Source organism: Giraffa tippelskirchi, chromosome 8, assembly GCF_054371585.1.
Source record: "Giraffa tippelskirchi isolate mGirTip1 chromosome 8, T2T-mGirTip1v1.2.pri, whole genome shotgun sequence".
Taxonomy (NCBI): Eukaryota; Metazoa; Chordata; class Mammalia; order Artiodactyla; family Giraffidae; genus Giraffa; species Giraffa tippelskirchi.
Genome location: NC_137282.1, coordinates 33056087 through 33076387, shown reverse-complemented (window position 1 = coordinate 33076387; position 20301 = coordinate 33056087). Strand labels below are relative to the sequence as shown.

Genomic DNA, 20301 nt, shown 5'->3' with positions numbered 1-20301 from the left:
CTGCAGCATCAACCAATGGCTGAGCAGAACCACTAACGGTCACTCTTTGACAGTTGACGGCTTGGGGGAGGAGCCTAGCGCAGCCCTGACCAATGGAAAGCAGGATCATTAACGGTCTCCGGGTAACTGTTGCCTGGTACGTGTGTGAGGTGGGGAGGCGCAAAGCTAACCCACACTGCATTGGCTTTGCTAAGGGCTGCAGCAGTGCCTTGCCTTACGACAAGATGAGCAAATACAGAAGATAATCCAGGTTAAAAGCAGCTTTGTTGTGCTACGTTTTCAGACATGGCTCAGGCAACTACTTCCACCAGCGCTTGAAAAAAAGTTCAAAATCCTAGACTTACTAGTACTTAGAGAAAAACAACAAACAAACAAAAACCCTAGAGCAGTGATGCCCAAAGGGAAAAATAACAGGAAACACAACCACAGACGTAGTTTCATACATTTAGTAGTCACATTAAAGAAAAAAAAAGCCTACAGAAACAGGTGAAGGTAATTTTAAAAAAATCTATTTAAGCCAAGGACAACCAGCAGTGGAGTGAGCTGCCTTGCCACGCCATCAGAAGCGTGGGGCTGTGAGGCCACCCGTCGCAGAGCCAATCCTCGTAGGGCGCATTTGTCCGCTCAGTCAGGGTGGCGGATGGGGGATCCGGACGGCAACATTTTTCTCCAACATCCCTGGGCAAGGTATGCCTGGCGGAGAGGGAACAGATTCCTCACTCCTCATGCTGGGCAGGTTCTGGGCACCGGAATGCGTTTTCATCCAAGGCTGAGCGCAGGCGGGCCTCAGCCACGCAAGTACAAGGAGAAATTTTCGCCATCTCTTTACGTCAGTATCACATTTGTGCATGTATTGTGAAGACAGTTTTTCACTGCTCTTGCAGCAAAGGAACATCCAGCAACTAGACAAAAATGTGTGCCGTGTGCTCAGACGCCCAGTTGTGTCCCCTTCGTTGCAACCCATGGACTGTAGACCACCAGACTCCTCTGTCCATGAGATTCTCCACGCATATTTTCTCAAAGAAAATTCAAACCAAGAAATGAAAAATATTACCTCTTTGGAATGTTATTGATATAAAAATTGTTTATATTTTACACTCAATTTTTCCAACCTAATTCTTCCAAAACGGATTTGGACTAGGCACATTTCAAGCTGGACAAGGCATTTGTTGCTTTTTTATCACTGTACTTGCAAGGACAAATTTTACTATGAATGTGTTGTCTTCTTGGGAATTGCATATTTACAGTGAATATGCCTGTGTGCTCAGTCACGTATGATTCTTTGAGACTTCATGGGTTGTAGCCCGCAGGCTCCTCTGTCCATGGGATTTTTCAGGCAAGAGTACTGGCTGCTGCTGCTAAGTCGCTTCAGTCGTGTCCGACTCTATGCGACCCCATAGACGGCAGCCCATCAGGCTCCCCCGTCCCTGGGATTCTCCAGGCAAGAGTAGTGGAGTGGGTTGCCATTTCCTTCTCCAATGCATGAAAGTGAAAAGTGGAAGTCAAGTCGCTCAGTGGTTTCCAACTCTTAGCGACCCCATGGTCTGCAGCCTACCAGGCTCCTCCATCCACGGATTTTCCAGGCAAGAGTACTGGAGTGGGGTGCCATTGCCTCCTCTAGGGGTCTTCTTGACCCAGGGCTTAACCTGCATCTCCTGCAGCTCCTGAATTGGCAGGTGGATTCTTTACCACTGAGCCACCTGGGAAACACCTCACTTACAGTGAAAACAGGTTTTTCAAAAAGTGGAATTAATGGGGATGGATGTTATCGGGAAATAAAGTGTCTTTCAATTACTTAGAAACGTCTTTTCCTGGATTTTTTTGCATTCACAAAACATATCTGAGGCTCAGTTTTCCCAAATGAAAATAAGGAGTCTGTTTTTACAGATTGTTAAAGACTGAACATGGTAATATGACTTGAATTGAATTAATGAAAGTTATTTTATTGAATTAATGAAAAATTAAGTAATTATGAATATTGTATACTTTTTGTTGTTTCCTATTGAAGGCATATATACTTTTTCTCACTACCCCAATTAAAGGATCTTAATTAGAAATTGTTTGTACTAGCAATCATAAATCTATGTGGACTTCTCCAAGCATCTGATCATTGGACTAATGCCCAGAAAAAAGATGAAGTATTCATCATTTCAAAGACCTGAACACCTTCTCTTTGGACAGAAAGAGGAATGCATTGAGTATGCCAATAGCATATCAAATACATGAAGTTATTTTGTTAAATGTGGTAAATTCCAAATATTTAAAATACACATATTTTTGTTATCTGCATGTGAAATATGTAAGGTGTATTCATCTGATATTTGATTTGCCATAAGGGATTCTCAACTCATTATTCCCTGCCCATTAGGAATGCTACTAGGCTGATAACAGAAGGAAACAGGAAAACTAATTTTTGCCAGAGTGGTAGTTAATATTGAAGGAGATGGTATATTTTCTTATGAAACCAAGTTTCTAAATATGACCTAAATTTTTCTAAGCATTGCTCAGCAACTGAAAACATATCTAATCAGTATGTGTTAGTTGTTCAGTCATGTCTGACACTTGGCGACCCCATGGACTGTAGCCCACCAGTCTCCTCTGTCCACGGAATTCTCTAGGGAAGAATATGAGTGGGTTGCGATTTCCTTCTCCAGGGGGTCTTCTTGACCTAGGGATCGAACCCAGATTTCCCACAGTGCAAGCAGATTCTTTACTGTCTGAGCCACCAGGGAAGCCCTGTCTAATCAGAGTTCTGAGCTTTACAAATATATTATTTGAAAAAAAATGTTACCCTATCTACTGTATGCTCCAGGCAACACTAATTTGACTCCAGTACTAGCAATTGTAATTTTTGTTGCAATAAAATAACATTAATACCCAAAACAGTGTTATTTCTTCTACTGAATTAACAACAAAAACAAAAAGCATTTATTAGCATCCTTAATACTTGGTAACATATAATTATATTTATAAAACCATTTCAATATACTAAGCGCTTTTTTAAAATAAATTCTTGGATACTATTGTCCTAAGAGATGGTACTCTATATTAAGTTACAATAGACAGGGCTTCCCTGGTAGCTCAGTGGTAAAGAATCCACCTGCCAATGCAGGAGACACAGGTGTGATCCCTGATCTGGAAAGATCCAACCTGCTGTTGAGCAACTAAGCCCATGGGCCACAACTATTGAGCCCACATGCTGCAACTACTAAAGCTCGTGCACCATAGAGCCCATGCTCCACAACAAGAGAAGCCACTGCAACAAGAAGACTGCTCACCGCAATTGGAGAGAAGCCCCCACTCCCCACAATGAGAGAAAAGCCTGCACGCAGAATGAAGACCCAAAACAGCCATAAATAAATAAATAAATAAATTTATTTTTTAATTTAATAAACAAATTTGGAAATATTAACTGAATCCTAAACAACAGTTGGGGAAGGCAATGGCACCCCACTCCAGTACTCTTGCCTGGAAAATCCCATGAACGGAGGAGCCTGGCGGGCTGCAGTCCATGGGGTCACTGAGTCAGACACGACTGAGTGACTCCACTTTCACTTTTCACTATCACGCCCTGGAGAAGGAAATGGCAACCCACTCCAGTACTCTTGCCTGGAGAATCCCAGGGACGGGGGAGCCTGGTGGGCTGCCGTCTATGGGGTCGCACAGAGTCGGACACGACTGACGCGACTTAGCAGTAGCAGCAAACAACAGTTGTTTTCTTTTTTTTTTCCCCCTAAGACTTTGACCTGAACCCTATGCTAATCACAAAACCAAGCAATCTTTTGGTTTATTCACAGTTATTATGTATACTGAATTCTAGAAATATGTCAAAGGAGAACATGCCTGTGGCTGACAATTTGAGAACTTTTACCTGATGACTCAACTGAAAAGAATCCACCTGCCAATGCAGGAGATGCGGGTTCTATCTGTGGGTTGGAAGGATCCCCTGGAGAAGGAAATTGGCAACCAACTTCAGTATTTTCGTCTGGGAAACCCCATGGACAGAGTAGCCTGGTGGAATACAGTCCACAAAGTTGCAAAAAAGTCAGACATAACTTAGTGACTAAGCAGCAACAACAACAAATGCATACTTAAGTGAGAGTTAAAGATACCGAGGCAAAAAATCGTGTTAAATTATCTAATCGGATCACCAAAACTAGAATTTTTGCTTTATAATTTTATGAGAAAAATCTTCAGTCCTTTTACTATACAAAGTAAGGCAGTTCACCAAAAATGATAAAATATTGGTTTACTTTATTTTTCATAAATGCTGTAAGAAATTCAGCTTAAATCATGAAGAATTAAAGATAAACACAGTCAAAATGTTTATTTCACACCCTGAAAAGTGAAAATCAGTGTTCTGTTTATATTCAGCTATTCTTTAGGTGACACAAACATAATACTTCCAAGTTGACTTTTCATGGTGTGCCATAAACTTTATTAGTTTCAAACATAAAATTAAAGTTTCATAATAGCCTAATTGGTACAAAAGTAATACCAGTACCTTCATTAGTTTTTATCTTCTTTACAGCTAGTTCTTACCATCCTTTTCCCTACAAAATACTCAAGTACTTTCAAGTTTTTTCTCTAAATATTTTCTTTGTTTATTGATTACTTAGAAGACTCTTCAATAGCTTTTAAATCCAAATAGCCAGAGGAAATGCTGCAAATTCATCTCAAGTGACATTTTAATGACTAATGTAAAAGTTAATAACATTTGTGGCATCTTATGCACATATAAATGCTAAAGGTATTTCATTAGTATGTGATAAACACTCAAATATTAGGCCTCTATTGCTAAACTATTATGAAAACTATTAATAATGTATTAGAGTTTTAATAATATTTCTTTTTAAAAATTAATTACTGGGACATGATACCATATTATAATAGTAATATATTTCCATATAAGAAAACTCAATTGAATGATAATTTTCTCACAGATTCAAGCATGTGTGAAACTGGATAAGTTAAGAAACTGGACAGGTAATGAAGTTCAAAATTACTTTCTCAGTTTCTAGAGTTTTAGAAAAACTGCCACTGGCTGAGTAACTCTCTTGAATGGTTATGCAGGCAAGTTACACAAAGAATATTTAATGGTAACAATTGTTCATATTAGTGGGTATCAATCAGAAATATCTTGTTAATTTCATTTGAGATAGAGATTGATTTCTTGCAAAACTAGCAAGTTTTTAACTGGCCTTGGTCTCTCTACTGACTGCTTCCAGTTAAGAAACCACATTGAAGTGATTTTCCTGGTACACTTTTTCATTCTATGGGGGGAGGGGAATGAAAACTGTATTTCCTTCTGTTTGGGAAAAAGTTGACCAAATCATTATATTACTTGGTAAGTCACTTTATTCAGACAGTTTCACTCCTTTCTTATAAATAAATAATTTGCATTAAATAGTTTTCTTTAAATCTCTCCTTGATTGTTATCAGAGTTTAATATAACAAAATCCTCTCTTTTATGCCATTTTAACATTTTTTAAAAATTAAATTTTGATGATACAGAAATGTTAAAAGAATTTTACAGCGTGCACCCATACAATAGCAATAGATTCTACCAGTGGCATGTATGGTACACATTAGGTGATTTAGCACATAGTAATCCATGCATATTATTTTTGATGCAATAAAAGTACATTGCAGAAGCAAAACACTTCCACCAAATATTTCACTATTCATAACACCAACTAGAATTCAGTATTGTTTAGATTTGTTTCTTTGATGAAAACTTTTGTACAATGAAATGCACAAATCTTAAATGCACATTTGCCAAATTATGACAAATGCATACATCTTTGTTAGCAAGATATAAAACATTATAATCACCTAAAATAGTTTCATTTTGATTTATCCCGGGAGATAACCACTGCAATGTAATATATTTGGATCAGTTTTGGTACACTGAAAAACTAAAAAATGGAGAGATATCATTCACTTTAAATAAAAGACAAATGAGTAAAGATTTAATGATATTTATTAGCCTCTCAATCCTTAGATTGATCAGAAGAATATTTTCTGTGAAAAACAACAATATGTCAGATATACTTTTACTCTGCATTATTAATACTCATTTTCATTTTGCTTCTTTCATAAAGTGAAAGAAACCTAACCTTGGGAAATCATTCTTAAATGGTAATATTATGCCATCTCCTTAAACAAATTTGCTACACTATAGTCCATAGACAAATCTTTACAATAGGGTTGAGAACAGATTTTATTGCTGTACTAAGTGGCTACTGGAACAGAAAACATGTACCTTGCTTTTAAATCTTTTATAATGTTCTCTTTCTTGCTTCTACAGCTAGGGTTTGCTTATTCGTTTTTTAAAATACTGGTCCCTTTATTGACTCAAAGATTACTATCAGATGTCACCTACACCACTTAACCATATATCATAATGCCCGTTAAACTATGTGCCTATGAACATATGGAAATAACATTAAATAATGTGGGCAGAGAGGCTCAGTGCACCCATGAATCAGAATAAGTAATAAAATGTTTTTTACTGACTAGAGATGTGGTACTTGAAGACAAGGTTACAGAAGGACCCCAGAGCCCTCTTTAAGAGAATATGTCAAATGATATCATTGAATATCATTTTCATGTAAGCTAACAAAACAGGAGCTATACCTAAGCTATAGCGATTCATCAGCTAGAGAGAATCATTTGAGTTTAAGAATTTGCTAAGACCCTAATGGTGTCATTCTGTCTTTCTCAAGTAGTGACACAGCTAAGTGCAGGGCTTAACTGCACATAACAGTTCATTTCAGTTGCTCAGTCGTGTCCGACTCTGCGACCCCATGGATTGCAGCACACCAGGTTTCCCTGTCCATCACCAATTCCCAGAGCTTACTCAAACTCATGTCCATCGAGTCAGTGATGCCATCCAACCATTTCATCCTGTCATCCCTTTCTCCTCCTGCCTTCATTCTTTCCCAGCATTGGGGTCTTTTCAATGAGTCAGTTCTTCAAATCAGGTGGCCAAAGTACTGGAGCTTTAGCTTCAGCATCAGTCCTTCCAATGAATATTCAGGACTGATTTCCTTTAGGATTGACTGGTTTGATCTCCTTGCTGTCTAAGGAACTTTCGAGTCTTCTCCAACACCACAGTTCAAAAGCATCAATTCTTCAGCGCTCAACTTTCTTAATGGTCCAACTCTTATATCCATAAGTGACTACTAGAAAAAACGTAACTTTAACTATGTGGATCTTTGTTGTCAAAGTGAAGTCTTTTTTTTTTTTTTAAATACACTCTCTATGTTTATCATAGCTTTTCTTCCAAGGAGCAAGCATCTTCTATTTTCATGGCTGCAGTCACAATCCACAGTGATTTTGGAAACCAAGAAAATACAATCTGTCACTGTTTCCACTATTTCCCCATCTATTTGCCATGAAGTGATGGGACCGGATGCCGTGGTAAGTTTTTGAATGTTGACTTTTGAGTCAGCTTTTTAACTCTTCTCTTTTGCCCTCCTCAAGAGGCTGTCTAGTTCCTCTTCACTTTCTACCATTAGAGTGGTATCATCTGCATATTGGGATACTCAGGTGGAGCTAGTGGTAAAGAGCCCGCCTGCCAGTGCAGAAGACATCAGAGACATGGGTTCGATCAGTGGATCCCCTGAAGAAAGGCATGGCAACCCATTCCAGTGTTCTTGCCTAAAGAATCCCATGGACAGAGGAGGGCTATAGTTTATGGGGTCACAAAGAGTCAGACACAACTGCAACAACTGAGTATCATACATCCGAATATCTGAGGTTGTTTACATTTCTCCAGCGATCTTGATTCCAGCTCCTGTTTAATCTAGCCTAGCATTTCTCATGATGCACTCTTCATATAACTTAAGGAAGCAGGGTGACAATAGACTGCCTTGACATACTACTTTCCCAATTTTGAACCAGCCCATTGTTCCATGTCTAGTTCTAACTGTTTCTTCTTGACCTGCATACAGGTTTCTCAGGAGGCAGGTAAGGTGGCCTGGTATTCCCATCTCTTGAATAATTTTCCACAGTTTGCTGTGATCTCCACAGTCAAAGGCTTTAGCACTGTCAACGAAGAAAAAGTAGATTTTTTTTTTTTCTGAAATTCTCTTGCTTTTTCTATGATCCAATGGATGTTGGCAATTTGATCTCTGATTCCTCTGCCTTTTCTAAGTCCAACTTTCACATCTGAAAGTTATTGGTTCACATACTGTTGAAGCCTAGCTTGAAGGATTTTGAGCATTATCTTGCTAGCATGTAAAATGAGCACAATTGTGCAGTAGTTTAAACATTCTGTGGTATTGCCTTTCTTTGGGATCGGAATGAAAACTGACTTTTCCAACCCTATGGCCATTGTTTAGTTTTCCAAATTTGTTGGCATACTGAGTACAGCACTTTAACAACATCATTCTTCAGGCTTTGAAATAGTTCAGCTAGAATTATATTACCTCCACTAGCTTTGTTCATAGTAATGCTTTATAAGGCCCATTTGACTTCACACTCCAGGATGTCTGGCTCTAGCTGAGTGACCACAACCTTGTGGTTATCCAGGTCATTAACATCTTTGTACAATCCTCCTGTGTATTCATCTCTTCTTAATCTCTTCTGCTTCCTTACCATTTCTGCCCTTTACTGTGACCACCTTTGCATGAAATTTTCCCTTGGTATCTCCAGCTTTCTTAAAGAGATCTCGAGTCTTTCCCATTCTCTTGTTTTCCTTTATTTATTTATTTATTTTTTGCATCATTCACTTAAGAAGGCTTTCTTGTTTCTCCTTGCTCTTCTCTGGAACTCTGCATTCAGATGGGTATATCTCTCCCTTTTCTCCTTTGCCTTTTCCTTCTTTTTCTTCAGCTGTCTGTAAGGCTTCCTCAGACAATCACTTTGCCTCCTTCCATTTCTTTTTCTTTGGGATGGCTTTGTTCACCACCTCCTGTACAATGTTATCAACTGTGGTCCATTGTTCTTCAGGATCTAATCCCTTGAATCTATTTGTCACCTCCACTGTATAATCATAAGCGATTTGATTTAGGTCATACTAGAATGACCGAATGGTTTTCTGTATTTTATTCAATTTGAGCCTGAATTTTGCAGTAAGGAACTGATGATCTGAGCCATAGTGGATTCCTGGTCTTGTTTTGCTGACTGAACAGATGTCTTCATCTTCAGCTGCAAAGAATATACAGCTGATTTCGGTGTTGACCATCTGGTGGTGTCCATGTGTAGAGTCGTCTCTTGTGTTGTTGGAAGAGGATGTTTGCTATGACCAGTGCATTCTCTTGACAAAACTCTGTTAGCGTTTGCCCTGCTTTGTTTTGTACTCCAAGGCCAAACTTGCCTTTACTCCAGTTATCTCTTGACTTCCTACTTCTGCATTCCAGTCCCCTATGATGAAAAGGACATCTTTTTTGGTGTTAGTTCTAGAAGGTCTTGTAGGTCTTCATAGAACTGATCAACCTCAACTTCTTCAGCATTAGTGGTTGGAACATAGACTCAGATTACTGAAATGTTGAATGGTTTGCCTTGAAAACAAACAGAGATCATTCTGTTGTTTTTGAGATTGTACCCAAGTACTGCATTTTGGACTCTTTCATTGACTATGAGGGCTATTCTGTTTCTTCAATGGAATTCTTGCCCACAGTAATAGATAAATAATGGTCATCTGAATTAAATTCATCCATTTCATCCATTTTAGTTCAATGATTCCTAAAATGTCGATGTTCACTATTGCCATCTCCTGCTTGACCACGTCACTTTACTTGATTCATGGACCTAACATTCCGGGTTCCTATGCAATATTCTTCTTTACAGTATCAGACTTCACTTTCACCACCAGAATCCTATAAATGTATAAAGCCAAGTGAGAAATAAGCCATTATTTTTTGTTCTTACAGCTAGACCCTCTTGACATATACAGCTAATGGGTGCTGCTATTAACAAAACATTGTAAATGTGGCATTGTCTTAATTGTTGTTTTAGTCGCTGTCATGTCCAACCATTTGTGACCCCATGGATTATAGCCAGCAAGTCTCCTCTGTCAATGGGATTTCCCAGGCAAGAATAATGGACTGGGTTGCCATTTCCTTCTCCAATTGTCTTAATGATTGATTGGAAAGTAGGAAAGGAATAGATATTGCAGGATGAGATGCCGGTGATCCCTATTGTACAACAGCAAATAATTTGGTAAACTTTTGCCTCTCTTAACTTGGGAAAAAGGCCGTTTACCTAAAGAAGCAATAGCTCTCAGGAAAGAGATTGTAAAAGTAGTGTTGACTCTGTTTATTAAAAAGAAGACTGCATTTGGAGAATGGAGTATAAAAAAAAGAAGCAGTCTAAGAAAGAAGGAGAAATAGCAGGAATAAAAGAGAATAAATACAGAAAGCTGGCTACTTGCAGGGTTAGAAAGGGAAAGTCTTCCTCAATCTCAAATAATAAATGATAAAAAGAAAAGTTACTGGAGAGTCAAGGCCGATTGGAACTCAGCCTGGTGGCAAATACTGAATCAATGCTCTGGTCATCAGACTCATTGTTAAAATATCTAAATAAACTAAGATGCCTTAAAGCTGAGACATTTATGGCTGTGTCACCCAGTAAATCCTACAGATTTGAGAAGTGACTTGGAGAAAGACTCAATATAAGACTCTTAAATATCTCAGTCTCATAAAGTCAACATAACTACAATTAGCTTGTGATGAAGGGAATCGGGTCATAAATGTAATATGTGTAACAAATCTAAGAGCTGTCTAGAAATAGCTTTGGATATAGCTTTTAGTTCTTGGAGATCTACAGAATAAAATAGCTAAGAAGCCATGCAAGTTCTAATAGAACTTTCCTATTAAATGAATGCATGAAGAAATAAACCCATAAGCCTTAACTAAGAATATCTATGACTTTGAGGGCTTCCCTGGTGGCTCAGCAGCAAAGAATCTGCCTGCAGGAGATGCAGTTCAATCCCTGGGTCAGGAAGATCCCCTGGAGAAGGAAATGGCAACTCACTTCAGTATTTTTGCCGAGGAAATCCCACAGATAGTGGAGCCTGGTGGGCTATAGCCCATGGGGTTGTAAAAGAGTCAGACACAACTTAGCAACTAACGAACAATGACAATGAAGATTTTGAACTTTACACCTTAATGATAAGGAAGTAGTTAATTTCTTTGGAAATGAAAAAACAAGTAAAAACCCCATTATTTATTTTCAAAAAATACAGGGGGTGAAGTGGAGAGGGAAGAGGGAAATTATTTGCTTTATTGGTAAAACAAAGAATGCATTTTTTTTGTAATTGTGAATATGAACCACTGTCAATAATAAACAAAAAGTAAAATGTGCATGCATTAAAACATACTGAAAACCAGCTATATTGAAGGATATTTCCCTCTCCAGCAATCTTCTGCGGAGAAGGCGATGGCAACCCACTCCAGTACTCTTGCCTGGAAAATCCCATGGACAGAGGAGCCTGGTAGGCTGCAGTCCATGGGGTCGCTAAGGGTCGAACACAACTGAGTGACTTCACTTTCACTTTTCACTTTCATGCATTAGAGAAGGAAATGGCAGCCCACTCCAGTGTTCTTGCCTGGAGAATCCCAGGGACGGGGGAGCCTGGTGGGCTGCCGTCTATTGGGTCACACAGAGTCGGACATGACTGAAGCAACTTAGCAGCAGCAGCAGCAGCAGGAAAAATCATCTGAATCACAAAATTTGGCAAATGATATTTGGCTATCTTAGTTATTTCCTTGAGTGAAGTTTATTGAATTTTCCTTAAAAATAAACATACTTCTTTCAAAGTGTCTATAAACTCAATTTTAATGTTCTAAGCACTTAACTTTTAATTCTATTTACATGTAATTCAAAGTGGGAAAGAAAAGATAGGCTTTTTTTTTTTTTTAATAGTAGCTTCATTTTGTATCACTCACTTTTAGTACATAACCAGTACATAATATACTTCCCTGGTGGCTCAGCAGTAAGCAATCCACCTGCAATGCAGAAGACACAGGAGACCCGGGTTCGATCCCTGTGTTGGGAAGATCCCCTGAAGAAGGGAATGGCAACCCACTCCAGTATTCTTGCCTGGAGAATCCCATGGACAGAGGGGCCTGGCAGGTGACAGTCCATAGGGCTGTAGTGTCTGACCTAATTGAAGTGACAGCATGCATGCAGTATATAATCCAATGAACGCAAGATAGTTAATACTTTGTGTTGATTATACTTAAAATATACATTGCATCAAACAAAAATAAGCTGTTAGGAAAGGAATCAAGTATGTGTCAAGATCACTGTTTTTGTCAGTTGTTTCATATAAAAGTCAATAGGAATCAATTTGAAAAAAGCATAATAGTTATAAAATTACACTAAATTCAAATGGAGTAACAAAATAAAGCATTTGCTTTCCAGGAAAATAATGTACTAATTAAATTTAGCATTTAGTTTTGAGGTTTTCAAGTTTTTTTTTTTAACTTTCTAAAAATAGGATATATGATCTTACTACACTGGTTTTAATATTTGCATTAAAAATAACTAAATAGCAATTAAATTTTAAAATCCATGAGAAGGTATATTCTCACCAATTATTTTACAGTGTCACCACTTTTTTTGAAAATAGAAATGACCTTAGAGGCCATATGATGAGACCAAGAAACTGAGGTTAAATTATTTGCCAAAAGCTGCTTTGTAAATTAAAATTCAAGGGACTGACATTTAGCCAAGTTATCAGATGTTCAATTTACAAATTCATTAGCATAAAATTTCAAAGAGGAAGCAGTATAATTTTCCCTATTTTATCAGGAATTATGAAGATTTCCAGAACAGTGAAGGGCTTATAGATTGCAGGTATTTATTAATATTTGTTGAAGTGAGTTGAACTGAAATAATTTAAAATAGGTTTTAGTTTTTATTGTAATTTCTTTTGGAATCATTGTGAAGGTAATGCTGTTAATTTCAATAGATAAGAATACAATCTACATTTATGTAGGGGAATATGGTAATCAATTCTATAGCATTGATAAATAAAATCAAACATCAACTATTCCAGGAAAATAATATAAATTATTAAGAAAAGAAAAATTAGGTAACATTAAAAAAGAGAAAATTGATTTCTCACACTGATCTTTTTGGTAAACTTTGATACTATGTTCCTTGATAATAATTTATTTACACAAATATGTATATGTACACATGCTATTTCATCATTTAAACTGCTATTTTAACATTTAAAAATAAGAAATTAACTTTCAATCTAGGATGTTAAAGTTTCTGTGGGAATTTTTCTATGGAATATAGTTACAATTTTCTCCCTTCTCTGGTACTTCTTAGCTTTTCACCTTAGGCAAATTATTTAACCTTGGAATATCTTTAGATCCTGGATGATTTTTCAGCATGATCTGGGCACCAGTTTGCATTACTGTTGCTTTGCTGGTGAACTCTCACGACTCCCACACCCTGTGTCCCAGCTGATACTCAAGCTCAAAGTGGTTCATCTCTGACAAAATTGGAATCCCAAGAATAGTGGTTTAACTTCTCAAAGTTTCTTTTCTTCCTAAAATCCATTTGGGGAAATTGATCCAAATGAATTATCTCCCTTAGTAATTAGAGTTGGACAGTAATATAAACCAAAACATTTTTCTGGCCAGTGTTGCACACTAGGATAAATTATTCTGTAACTTCAACATCTTAGACCAAAATACTTATTGGTGGATGGTCTTATCCTTCATTTATGAAGGGAGAAAATTGTAACTATATTCCAGAGAGTCAGATGCAACTTTGTGACTGAACTGCAACAGCCATGCAATATCAGCTCTGGACAGTGAGAATATCCTGCTTCAATTTTAGTACTACAGGTCATTGATGATACTTTTTGTCTTCCCCTTTTTACACTGACCAATGGACAGCGTAAATTTACTACTTAAAGAACAGTAAAAGACAAAAATAGCAAAAGGAAATTGGGACAAAGTGGGCTCAATTTGGTCTGTGTCAACAGGTGGCTTAGGGAAAATTATAATATTATACAACAAAGGATAAAATACCATTCAATTTTTTCACCAATGTTACTGTCACTCTTCCATTAAAAAAATGTATACTCTAAACATTTTTTTGCTTTTAATCTACTATACAAAGCCACAAGTAAACTATGAAAGAAAATACCTTTCATATAGTAATAAGCCGGCACTTAGAAACTCGGTGAAAGATCATACGGTTTCCTAGTGGACAGAGTGCTTAACTCCATTAGGGCCATAGGCTGATTAAATCACACACATTACATCTCAACGGTGTTTCAGCCAATTAAGCCAGCTCAATTCATCTCTGCTTTCTGGGGTCATAAAGACATTAGAAACAGATTTACGATCCAGTCTGTTAGTGAAATGACTGGTAGAGTTGTTTTAAAATCAGGGTGGCTAAATTAATAATAAAAAAAGTTTTAAGTGATCTGAAATAAGTAATTTTTTAAATATTTAAACCCACCATGATACAGCCCTAATTACATTCAAAAAATGTTTTTTCCTTTCTTTCTCTGAGCAGACTTAGAAAGCAGTGAACTGAGCAAACCAACCAACTGGAACAGAGGAAGAAATAAGCTGAATTCATTTTCATCAGGTGACCCCGTTCTGGAACTATCTTCTTGTTGAGTTCAGTTCCCTTGCCTGATAATTCCATGAGGCAGCACACAGGAGAGGGTAGATTTGATCCCTGAAGTAACATGAATCTAGTAAATGCAGTTTAGCCAATTAGGTTGTGCAGTTTCTAGAACTATACAGGCACCGCATCTGATACGCATGCTGGATTCACAAGCTAACCACAAAGCACCATCTATTATCAGATCTTTAACCAAAATGCAAACAAAAAAATGACCATTATGGGTTAAAGAAATTTATGTAAAATTGACTGCAGTAAATGCTACATGAGTAAATTTCTATTTCATTATGCTGAAAAGAATCATGAGTTTTTATTGTTCATGATGCAGTTTATAAAGGGTTTAAAGATAGTTTATACCAAAGGAACTAATACTGACTAATTTTTTAATCAGAAAAATGATCATGCAAAATTTATTTTTCGATGATGGACTTACTATCAGAAATCTGAATATGGTTAAGTATGGGTCAATCTTTAGAGCACATTTCCTTTATCATGAATAAACCATTTGATTCAAGACTCAACTTGAAATCAATTTCTCTGGTAATTGGTTAGAGTATGAATCTCCTTAAAAGAGAATCTCATATTAATAGTGGCTTACATAAAATAGGATTTATTGTTGTTTAATTTCTTTGCTTTTTGTTTTTTAATCTAAAGCTCCACCAGTGCAGATACAGGACTGCTATGATAGGTCTATTAGAAAAAGTCACCCAGAGACCAGTCATGGTCTAACTTACTGCTCCAAGTTTCTTGTGTTACTTACCTCCAAGCCATTGTGCAGTAGTGTACACCTGCCAGTTCTGCATTTCAGCCAGCAGAGAGGTAAAAAAGGAAAAAGGAGAAGAAACATTTAAGAGCACAATTCAGAAGATGTATATTTCATTTGCATGTACATGTCATTTGCATAATTTAGCCATACGGAAATACATGGCTGCTAAAGTGGATGGATAATGTTACACTGTCCTGGCCAGACCCATACTCAGCCTAAATTCCTATTATCATGGGGAAAAAAAAAGGACAATGTACTAGGAGACCACTAGCAGACTCCATTACAAATAGGGAATATGTAATCACCTTAAATAGATAAGAAACAAGAAAAGGTGTTCCAGGAAGTCAAAGAAGGAAGATTGCACTTAATCCAGTGTGTGGGGGAGGTTTATTCCTATCTAGTCTAGTAATGAGGTGTTGAAAAGTGCATCTTCTGATAAAGCTGCAATCTGCAGTGCTCTATAGACTAACCACCAACAAATGCAAACTGACACTTCTGAAATGGATTAGTGTGCATATCAACAATCTCCTAATGGCTTTCATCCTTTCTATCACATTTGACCTTGCCTTTTGAAGGCATTTGATAAATGATTAATTATTCATTCTAGAACTTGATCCTTGAACAACTAAACTACTTCCCGGAAGCAAATATGGATGTGTATTAGAGCATCAGAATCAATCAATTATTCATTGATTGTATGCCTTGTGTTTGCCTAGTGTGTGCCAATCTCCTAGTTAGGCAGTCTGTGAGATATAAAAATAATGGAATATGTGGGCTCTGACTTCAAAGGACTTACAATTAGAATGAAGCAAATACAAAACAGGATGTGCAGGCTGGGGTTGTTATGACTGACTATTTTAGTGTCTATCTTCAGGGTCTTCCACTCAGTGCTACAAGTCTGGGCCAAATACCAACCTATTTCCAGAGAAGTTGGGGAGAAAAGAGGGTTCAAGCCAAGCAAACAAAATATGTAAATGAACAACAAAAATTTGGGGGTAATGAGTGAAAAAGAGAAATATCACATATCCCAATTTTAGATTAAAATTTTAATATACTATTGTTTTTCAAAGCCACTCAATCATGTCCGACTCTTTGCGGCCCCACAGATATATAGTCCATGGGAATTCTCCAGGCCAGAACACTTTAGTAGGTAGCTGTTCTCTTCTCCGGGGAATCTTCCCAACCCAGGGATTGAACCCAGGTCTCCTGCATTACAGGCGGATTCTTTACCAGTTGAGCTACAAGGGAAGCACCAATAGGATAATACTATTATTACCACAGAGAAAGAAAGAAAGCAGCAAATACAGAACTCAGATGTTAGGACCACAGTGGGTTACTGATGAGACTGTTGTTCAGTCACTCAGTCATGTCTGACTGTTTGCAACCCCATGGACTGTAGCCCACCAGGTTCCTCTGTCCATGGGATTCTCCAGGCAAGAATACTGGAGTGGGTGGCCATTTCCTTCTCCAAGGGATTTTCCCAACCCAGAGATTGAACCTGCTGCATTGGCAGGAAGATTCTTTAACACTGAGCCATCAGAGAAGCCCTACTGATGAGAAGGAAGAGGGAAAAATGTATAATCACATAGTGAGAGTGGAAGAGGGGAAAAAAAACATGGAATAAGGGAAAGGAAGGCTGGATGCAAAGAGTTATGTCTCAGAGAGGAGAGCACTGTTGGACCACAAGACAGCTGGGCAGAGAGTCAGTTGCAAATCGGGGCAGTGAAGCAGAGAAAAGCCCATGTTTGGACTATCTGAAGTGAAAAAGTTGCTCAGTCGTGTCCAACTCCTTGCCACCCCATGGACTATAGAGTCCATGGAATTCTCCAGGCCAGAATATTGGAGTGGGTAGACTTTCCCTTCTCCAGGGGATCTTCCCAACCCAGGGATCGAACCCAGGTCTCCCACATTGCAGGCAGATTCTTTACCAGCTGAGCCACCAGGGAAGCCCAAGAATATTGGAGGAGGTAGCCTATCCCTTCTCCAGTGGATCTTCTCAACCCAGGAATAGAACCGGGGTCTCCTGAATTGGAGGCAGATTCTTTTCCAACTGTGCTATCAGGGAAGCCCCTAGACTATCTGAATTTAGAAAATTTTGAAACAATGAAGGATTCATTCTCAATGCCTGAGGTTGGTAGGACTTTCATAGGTTGGAGTCCTTATTTCCGTTTCCTTTGAAGTTACAGATGTTCTTTCACACAATTTTACATGGAACAATTATGTTCACATATCTCGGAATGCCAGGAGTTTATTTTTGAAAAGTAGTATTCTCTGTTGTCAAGGATCAACAGCTGATCCCACCATGATATAATAATACAATGCATTAAAGGAAGAAAAGACAAATCTTTGAGGGGGTAGGTTTAGTGGCAACTTTATCACCTCCCGTTACAACTTCTCCTGAACATCTCCCTTTATGGATTGCTTTACATGCGGTATTTGGCAGGATTTCTGGGAAAGCTATCACACCTATGTGTTTAAGTAAAGGCTGTTAGACCACAGGCTGGGTGTTTTGTGATGTTTCAGGACCATGTTTGGAGGCAGATAAAGCCATCATCACAGAGTAGGATTGGTCATTTGAAAGAGAAGAGCATATGGTAGAGGGTAAGGAGGAAGACTTAAATTAAAGGAGGGAAAACCACTACACCATTCAGGTCTGACCCAAATCAAATCAATAACAACTATACAGTGGAAGTGAGAAAGAGATTTAAGGAACTAGATCTGATAGACAGAGTGCCTGATGAACTATGGACGGAGGTTCGTGACATTGTACAGGAGACAGGGAGCAAAATCATCCCAGAGAAAAAGAAATGCAAAAAAACAAAATGGCTGTCTGAGGAGGCCTTACAAATAGCTGTGAAAAGAAGAGAAGTGAAAGGCAAAGGCAAAAAGGAAAAATATACCCATTTGAATGTAGAGTTTCAAAGAATAGCAAGGAGAGATAAGGAAGCCTTCCTCAGTGATCAGTGCAAAGAAATAGAGGAAAACAACAGAATGGGAAAGACTAGAGATCTCTTCAAGAAAATTACAGATACCAAGGGAACATTTCATGCAAAGATGGGCTCAATAAAAGACAGACATGGTATGGGTCTAACAGAAGCAGAAGATATTAAGAAGAGGTGGCAAGAAACACAGAAGAACTGTACAAAAAAGATCTTCACGACCCAGATAATCACGATGGTGTGATCACTCACCTAGAGCCAGACATCCTGGGATGTTAAGTCAAGTGGGCCTTAGGAAGCATTACTACGAATAAAGCTAGTGGGGATGATGGAATTCCAGTTGAGCTATTTCAAATCCTGAAAGATGATGCTGTGAAAGTGCTGCACTCAAAATGCCAGCAAATTTGGAAAACTCAGCAGTGGCCACAGGACTGGAAAAGGTCAGTTTTCATTCCAATCTCAAAGAAAGGCAATGCCAAAGAATGCTCAAACTACTGCACAAATGCAGTCATCTCACATGCTAGCAAAGTAATGTTCAAAATTCTCCAAGCCAGGGTTCAGCAATACGCGAACTGTGAATTTCCAAATGTTCAAGCTGGTTTTAGAAAAGGCAGAGGAACCAGAGATCAAATTGCCAATATCCACTGGATCATCGACAAAGCAAGAGAGTTCCAGAAAAACACCTATTTCTGCTCTAACTATGCCAAAGCCTTTGACTGTGTGGATCACATTAAACTGTGGAAAATTCTTCAAGAGATGGGAATACCAGACCATCTGACCTGTCTCTTGAGAAACCTGTATGCAGGTCAGGAAGCAACAGTTAGAACTGGACATGGAACAACAGACTGGTTCCAAATAGGAAAAGGAGTACGTCAAGGCTATATATTGTCACCCTGCTTATTGAACTCATATGCAGAGTACATCATGAGAAACGCTGGGCTGGATGAAGCGCAAGCTGGAATCAAGATTGCTGGGAGAAATATCAATAACCTCAGATATGCGGATGAGACCACCCTTATGGCAGAAAGAAGAACTAAAAAGCCTCTTGATGAAAGTGAAAGAGGAGAGTGAAAAAGTTGGCTTAAAACTCAACATTCAGAAAACTAAGATTAATATACAAAAGTCCATCACTTTTCTATATACCAAAAATGAGTAAGTCAAGTTTGAAATTAAAAACACAATACCATTTATAGCACTCAAAAAATGAAATTTTAAGTATAAATCTAACAATATGTATAAGATTTCTTTCAGAAAAAACATAAACTATAATAAAAATATTAAACAGGAAGTAAATAAACAAAGAGATATGTGTTCATGGATGAGGAGACTCAATAGACAGCACAGAGTGTTTTTAGAGCAGTGAAACTATTCTATATTACTATCATCCAGACCCACAAACTGTACAAAATCAAGGATGAGCCCTAATGTAAACTATGGACTTTCATTGGCATTGATGTGTCAATGTAGATTCATCAGTTATAACAAATATAAAACTCTGGGTGTGGTATGCTGATACTGGGGGAGACTCTGCTTATGTGGAGACAGGGAGTATATTAGAAACATCTGTACCTTCCACTCAATTTTACTGTGACCTAAAAGTGCTCTACGAAATAGTTTATTTAAAAAGAAGCAAAGGAGATACAGAAGTATATAGAATCATTGAAAGGAAGAAAACAGGAATGAGACTGTGAAACTATATGCAAAACTGATTAATGTACTATAGGGCAATGCAACTATAATTGTGTTTGATCCTTTCTCTTGCACAGAAACCATTTGCATATTTGTAGAACAAAATCATTTACATTGAACTTAGACAAAAATCTATTGCACTGTTATGTATTTTCAACAAGGTAACCTCTAGCCTTACAGAGTTGTAAAATGTATTAATCAACAGTAAATAATACTAAAACAAACATGTATACATACAGAGAATGAGGTAATATTTGGATTGACTTGTTCTGCATCAATACAAAATGACACAGCCAT

The 20301-nt window shown here is 37.8% G+C and overlaps 1 long non-coding RNA gene across 1 annotated transcript; it reads left to right on the top strand.

Annotated features, from left to right (window-relative positions):
* The first annotated feature begins 120 nt into the window (after positions 1–120).
* On the top strand, positions 121–14901 carry LOC145518173 (uncharacterized). Its single transcript, XR_014062716.1, has 3 exons — positions 121–250; positions 7280–7425; positions 14497–14901. It is a non-coding gene; the product is annotated as an uncharacterized LOC145518173 (long non-coding RNA).
* The last annotated feature ends 5400 nt before the right edge of the window (positions 14902–20301 follow it).